This window comes from Phocoena phocoena, chromosome 11 (assembly GCF_963924675.1).
Source record: "Phocoena phocoena chromosome 11, mPhoPho1.1, whole genome shotgun sequence".
NCBI classification, from domain to species: Eukaryota; Metazoa; Chordata; class Mammalia; order Artiodactyla; family Phocoenidae; genus Phocoena; species Phocoena phocoena.
The window spans coordinates 52,944,451-52,950,828 of record NC_089229.1 but is presented as its reverse complement, the minus strand read 5'-3'; positions in this window follow the sequence as shown (position 1 = coordinate 52,950,828).

Sequence of the window (6,378 nt, the reverse complement as noted above, 5' to 3'; positions counted from 1 at the left end):
GGAGGTGCTAGAGACTGAGAAACTAAGGTCCATCACACAGGCACTCCATGCCTACGTGCCTGACTCTACTACACTATGGTTCAGGCGAGCCTCCCTAGTTAGCAGTACTTTGAACATGTTGTCACACGTTGTCACTGGGAGAATTAAGTGCTATCTGTATGTCTCCGTTGGACGAGGACAACTGGAATCTCACACTTGTGCTCTCCTGAATTCAGCCCTCTGTGCCTTTCTTCTTTGCTAATTTTAATCTGTATCATTTGCTGTAATAAATGATAAACATGAGTATAAGAGCTTTTGTGAGTTCTTCTGGAGAATCACTGAATCACTTCCTCCAGGTTCAATGGATTTAGAGTAAAGCACAAAAATCTATTTATAACAAGCACATAGATGGTGGGTTGTACTTTGAAAAACACTGAAATATCCCACAATATCCACTGCTACCAGAACTCATCCTGCTTTAGTTACCATTAAAATATATCACATTAGGTGACTGCATATCCCAGAGTGCTGTGCCACCAGATGTGTCTTACCCCTTTACCTCTGGCCACAGGGTTTTGGGAAGAAGTGTTTGAATTACTTCTAAATTCCCTTTAAAAACGCACATGGATTCGCAAAAATGCAACTGGACTAATAACTCAGGAAGGGACAATCAGTGGAGTCATCATATCTTTTGCACACTCAGCTTACATTAATTTAGCTATATGTCCCAGACAGAGTGAGAAGAGAGAGACTGGGGAGGTAGTGGCAGTGGACTGTACTTGGAATTCCACCTATTAAGCATATGCCCCGAAAGGAGGCTAAAAGGAGTCTATTCTTTTCTGTTTGGTTCAGTTCCCATTATCTGTCATCTTAAAATGCTGTGTGTGATCCACAATATTGATGGTTCAAACAACGTTATTCTCAGGCACAAGCCAGCCATGTCTTCTGGCTTCTAATGCTAGAGAAGACCCTGATTGTGTTTGACTCATAGAGAGGTAGTATGTTCATCTCCATGAAGCCTTACTTGGAGAATTTTCAAGGGTCATTTGGACTGTACCAGTTTTTTTTTTTTACTGTTTTGCTGACTTTAGGACCATACCTGGTATTATACCAACCTTCCCTGAACTGATGGGTGGTCAGGATTCTTAACCATCTCTGAAAATGATAACGTGGTGTTTACATGTTTTCTGTATGGAGTGAAAGCTCTGAAATTAATTAATTAATTAATTTCTAGTGAGCTAGAAATTAACAGAGGGGCCACAGCTGAACCTTTCTATGCTTATTTACTAATGGGTTGTGCTGTTTGGTTTTTAGGCAAAGTGACCACAGCGCTGTTCTTTCAAATTAACTTCCTCTGTCTTAGTGTGGAAATTTTCCCCAGATTCTTGCAAATGCTTGATCGCTTCCCCTTGATTTCCAGAATTGTCATAGCTTTTTGCATTTTTGTGAATCCATGTGCGTTTTCAAAGGGAATTTAGAAGTAAGCATATTGGGTACTATTAGCTGAATCTTTTCTAAAATGGGAAGTTTTTTTTTTTGGCTGCGTCGGTTCTTAGTTGCGGCACTTGGGATCTTCCATTGTAGTGCGCTGGCTTCTTTCTAGTTGTGGTGTGCAGGTTTTTCTCTTCTCTAGTTGTGGCACACAGGCTCCAGGGCACATGGGCTCTGTAGTTCTGGCGCGCGGGCTTAGTTGCCCCACAGCATATGGGATCTTAGTTCCCTGACCAGGGGTCGAACCCATATCTCCCTGCATTGCAAGGCAGATTCTTTACCACTGGACCACCAAGGAAGTCCCAGGAAGTTTCCTGAAACACTTTTAACACAGTGCCTCCATTGGAAGAGCATTTTCTTTTAATGTACATTCAAATGTGAAGATTACCATTATGTTATGACAAATGGTTTTCTACTTTAATACTGATTATTTCCGTATACATTTTGATGCCGAAAATTACTACCCATTTTCACCATCATCCTTGTTTCCGAAAATTACTACCCATTTTCACCATAATAATTTCCGTGCTTTTCCAAATTCTCACCTTTTTTTGAGGTCCTAATATAGTATTATTTAAGCAAGTAGGTAGCTGATGCCTTTTGGTTATGGTGTTAGAACTTCATGTCTCATAAGAAACTAATCTTGGGAAGGTATACCATTTAAAATAATTCCATTAAGTATTTTGGTGCTTAGAATTTTTGTCTTACCATACTTTTTATCTTTAGGAAATTACAAGTCACACTGCCTCCTCCTAATAAGACTCTGTATATGTCAATTAAAACCATGCAGAAAGTTGTTTTGTCAAAACAGAGTACTATGGAAAGGCAGCATTAAATTAATTCTTATCTCTCCTGATGACTCTTCGTAGAAAGTTATTTTACTTTTAATGTTCTATCTTTTTTAAAGTGAGAAATTGTTAATATTTGATGAGAAGTAAATATTAAAACAAGTTTCTCCCTTAAGGAGAATATTGTCAAATGTTTCCTCTACCTTTCTCCTGGGAAACAGAAAAAATATATACATGGAATGAAAAGAATATTGCCTAAAGGTGTTGTTTCTGATTTTCAATGAAATGTTCTAGGGTTTCTGCGCAGTTTGGCAAAAAAACAAAACAAAAAAAAAGCTTTCTGTTGTTTTCCTAACAGTAAATAAATGATGAATTTTGGAAATAATAATGACTGCAGGAAGATTGTCCTGCCTGTTAGTGAGCTTTTCTTCAACCTGCTTACTGTTTTAAAACTAGTAACATAATTGGGGCCAAACTGGTGAAATGAGTCCTATATATTATCCTCCTATAAAGGACCCAGATACAATAAATTTAGTAGCTCATTTATTTTCCTTGTTATTAATAGGAAAAGAATATATTAGAATGAGCTATCATAAATACAGATTAACAAGATAGCCAAGTTGGTAATATAACACAGATGAAAACTCTCATTTACCAGACTGACAGAAAATTGAGAAAACAACAAAGTAATGCTTTCAAAATGCTGAGGGAAAATATTTGTCAATCTGAAGCTGACATTAAACAATGATCTTAGGAGCACATTAAAGACATTCTCAGATACATAAACTTTTAGAGAGTTTCTACCCACAGTCCCTCCCCAGAAAACTGTTACAGGATATATTTCAGCAGGAAGAGAAGTAATCTCTCGAGAAGAGAACACAGTAAACTTATTAAAGAAGTCAGTAAATAATTTGAATAGCTATTGTTTGTAAAACAATGTCAGATTTATGTTTATGTGTTTAATTAAAAAGGTAAAAGAATATTTTGAAAAACAAAAATAGGGACTTCCCTGGTGTTCCAATGGTTAAAACTCCGCACTTCCAATGCAAGGGGCCTGGTTTCCATCCCTGGTCACGGAACTAGATCCCACGTGTCACAACAAAGATCCCGCGTGCCACAAGTAAGAACTGGAGCAGCCAAATAAATAAGTAAATAAATAAATAAGTAAATAAATATTTTTTTTAAAAAAGAAAAACAAAAATAAATATAAGGGATAGGGTCTTCAATGGGTTTGATGCACTAGGGTGTAAGCATGTTTATCAGGGGAAAGAAATATGGAATAAATTTAGGTGTTGTTTGCCATATGCAGAATTTCTGAAATGGTCCCCCAAAATGTCCCTCCTTAATCCCAGGAAGCTGTGAAAATGCTGAGTTATCACTCCTGTGATTGTGTTATGTTTATCATAGTGTTGACCTTAAGATAGGGAGATTATCTAGGTTGGGCCTGATCCAATCACATGGGCCCTTAAATTCAGAGAGCTTTCTCTGGTCGGCAAGTAGAAGTGAAAGTCAGAGGGAGTAGAAGCACAAGGTGGGATTCAGTGTGTTGTTGCTGGTTTAAAGAAGTAGGAGGCCATATGAAAAGGAATTGAGGCAACTTCCTGGAGCTGTGAGAAGCCCTCACTGACAGCCAGCAAAGAAATGGGGACCTCAGTTCCACAACTGCAAGGAGCTGAAATTGGTCAACAATTTGAATGAGCTTGGAAGCAGATTCTTTCCTAGGACCACCAAAAAAGAGCCCAGCCTGGTCAACATCTTGATATTGGCTTGTGAGACCCAAAACAGAGAACCCAGTTGGGTCATGCCAGACTCCTGACCTACAGAAATAGGAGCTATTATGTTGCATTGTCATTACATTTGTGGTAATTTGTTACTCAGCCTAGAAAATTAATGTGTTAGAAACTTTCATAGTTATAAGTATGCTTGTTAAAAATTAAGGAAATCTGGGGCTTCCCTGGTGGCGCAGTGGTTGAGAGTCTGCCTGCCGATGCAGGGGACATGGGTTTGTGCCCCGGTCTGGGAAGATCCCACATGCTGTGGAGCGGCTGGGCCTGTGAGCCATGGCCGCTGAGCCTGCGCGTCTGGAGCCTGTGCTCCGCAACGGGAGAGGCCGCAATGGTGAGAGCCCCGTATACCGCAAAAAAAAAAAAAAATTAAGGAAATCAATGAAAAGGAAAGAAAATCTATAGTCTTCAAACTAGCTGAAGACAGATGGAATGTAGTGAATTTTATCAACCCAACAAAAGTCAGGAAGGAGGAAAAATTCATAAGGCAAACTTAGGAGATACAAAAATAAATAGAACTACAATAGTATTGATAGTAGGAGAATTTAAGTAATAGAACTACAATAGTATTGATAGTAGGAGAATTTAAGTAAATTCTCTTAGCCATAACAGATTAAATCGATAAAAATTAAATAAGGATATTAAAAGCTAAGTAATGTGTTTAATAAGTTATATCTAATTTATTTATATCAAACCTGTATTTTCAAAACAAAAAATACACACTCTTTTCATACGCTCATCTAATAAAAATTAAAACAGTACATACAACATTATCTGATTATTATGTATTTAATCTAGAAATTAATAACAGAAGCAGAACATCAAGTACCCTGACCAGTTGGATTTAAACAAAATAAAGCTAAACAATCAAATAAAAAACTCCTCAGGACTTCCCTGGCAGTCCAGTGGTTAGGACTCTGTGCTTCCACTATAGGGCGTGTGGGTTCGATCCCTGGTTGGGGAACTGATATCTTGTGTGCCACATGGCAGGACCAAAACAAACAAACAAACAAAACTCCTTTTGAATCAACTCTTAGATCAAAGGAAATACAAATCAAATTATTATATTATTATTATACAATATATACTTTTATTTCTAAGATATTCATTTGTGAATATGAATATTAAATATTACTATAAATATTGAATGCTACATATTATCTTCTGAATAGTTCTTTAGCTCTGTATATATATTTCTTAGTTATTCATCTTAAATTTTTAAAATTTCAAATTTAAAATTTCATATATACTATATATATTTCATATATTATATATTGTATATATATATACATATATATGTATATATATGTATATATATACATATATATTGTATATATATATTCATATACAACAATATATTATACATATAAAATATATATAGTTAAAGAATATTCAGAGGATAAGTCATAGCATTAAATATTTATTTTAATAAACAAGAAGAATAAAAATCAGTGAATTAAGACTACTGGAAGCTATAAGAAAAAACTATAAATGTAAAGAGAGTAGAAATAGGAATTGACTAACTTAATAAGAAATAGGAATGACTAACTTAATAAGAAAAAGATGGGAAAATGCAAATAAGGAAAATAAGAGGCTTTTCTAAAACACAGATCTCAGAGGTGGAGTCAAGATGGTGGTGTGGGAAGAGGCAGAGTTAGCCTCTCGCCACAACTAGGGCACCTCCCGGCCGCTGGTGGAAGACTCCGATGCCCAAGGAAACGGGAGGAGCCCTAAAGTGAACCAATAGGACATAGTGGGACAGAAGGGGGAGGAGAAGTGGAGGCCAGACAGGATCAGTGCCCCCGAGGCTGGGGAGATCAGGAGAAGAAGGCAGGAGGGACTCTCCGGGAAGAGCAGGAGAGGAGCAGAGGGCAATTGCCCTGCCCACTCAGCCCTGGGAGCCCGCTAAACTCCCAGGCTGGTCCCCTGCCCTCCAAGGGCTCCCCCTGCTCCCCGCCAGCCGCACTGGTCTTGGAGGTATAGGAGGGAGGCTGGGGAGATAGAGAGAGGCAGGCGGGAGGGGCCCTCCCAGACCAGAGGAGCAGGAGAGGAGAGGAGAGAGTTTGCCCCACCCACTCGAGGGCAGGAAGGCTGTTGGGCTTCCAGGTGAGGTCCCCTGTCTTCTGAGACCAGGGGTGGGGGGCACGCTGGGGCCCCTTCTGTTCCTTAAGCCTAAGCTCCATCCCCCACAGCCCCCAGGGCCTTTTCCAACCCTGTGGATCCTGAGCATTGGCCCTGTCCACCAGCCAAAACTTGCTTAGGCCCCGCCCTCCACAGGCAAGGCCTTCCTCCCCACCCCTGTTTTTTTTTCCTTCCTCCTCTTTTTTACTATTGTG